Raw genomic sequence first — 1027 nt, 5'->3', positions numbered from 1 at the left:
TAGGAATGGAATATCTTGGTCTCAACACATGAGTAGGTGGTTCTCTCTCAGAACATATGAGTTGGAATTGTGTATGTGTTCTGATGGCTCTCTCCACGAATGAAGAGGAGGTGGAGGGGTATATATAGCCTCCACACAAAATCCAACCGTTACACACAGTTTTCCAATCTCGGTGGGACCGAATCAACAAACTCGATCGGACCGAAAAGGTAAACCTAGTGACCGTTAGAGATTTTCGGTGGGACTGACATGCAACTCGGTGGGACCGATATGGTTAGGGTTTGGGCATAACATAATCTCGGTGAGACCGATTACACAAACTCGGTGAGACCGAATTTGGTAATTAGCTAACTAGAGAGTTGGTCAGGCAAACTCGGTGGGACCGATTTGCTCTTTCGGTGAGACCAAAAAGTTACAAAAAGGAAACACTGAATTTACATTGCAATCTCGGTGGGACCAATTCGCTCTTTCAGTGAGACCGAAAAGTTATGAAAGGGAAACAGAGAGTTTGCAATCCCATCTCGGTGAGACCGAGATCCCTATCGGTAGAACCGAATTGCTAGGGTTTGGCAGTGGCTTATGACAAGTGAAACTCGGTGGCGCCGGATAGAAAGAATCGGTTGGACCGAGTTTGGCTTAGGGTTTAGATCATATGTGGATATGGGAAAGTAGTTGAGGGTTTTGGAGCATATCACTAAGCACATGAAGCAAGAGGCTCATTAAGCAACACCTCATCCCTCCTTGATAGTATTGGCTTTTCCTAAAGACTCAATGTGATCTTGGATCACTAAAATATAAAATGAAGAGTCTTGAGCTTTTGAGCTTAGGCCAATCCTGTGTCCTTAGCATTTTGAGGGTTCCACTTTCACATCCATGCCATGCCAATCATTGAGCTTTCCTGAAATAGTCATCTTGGAATAGTACTAGCTCAATGAGCTATATGTTGTTATGAATTACCAAAACCACCTAGGGATAGTTGCACTTTCAATCTCCCCCTTTTTGGTAATTGATGACAACATATAGATCG

Source organism: Triticum urartu, chromosome 5 (genome assembly GCF_003073215.2).
Source record: "Triticum urartu cultivar G1812 chromosome 5, Tu2.1, whole genome shotgun sequence".
Lineage (NCBI taxonomy): Eukaryota > Viridiplantae > Streptophyta > Magnoliopsida > Poales > Poaceae > Triticum > Triticum urartu.
This window is presented reverse-complemented; position numbering follows the sequence as displayed.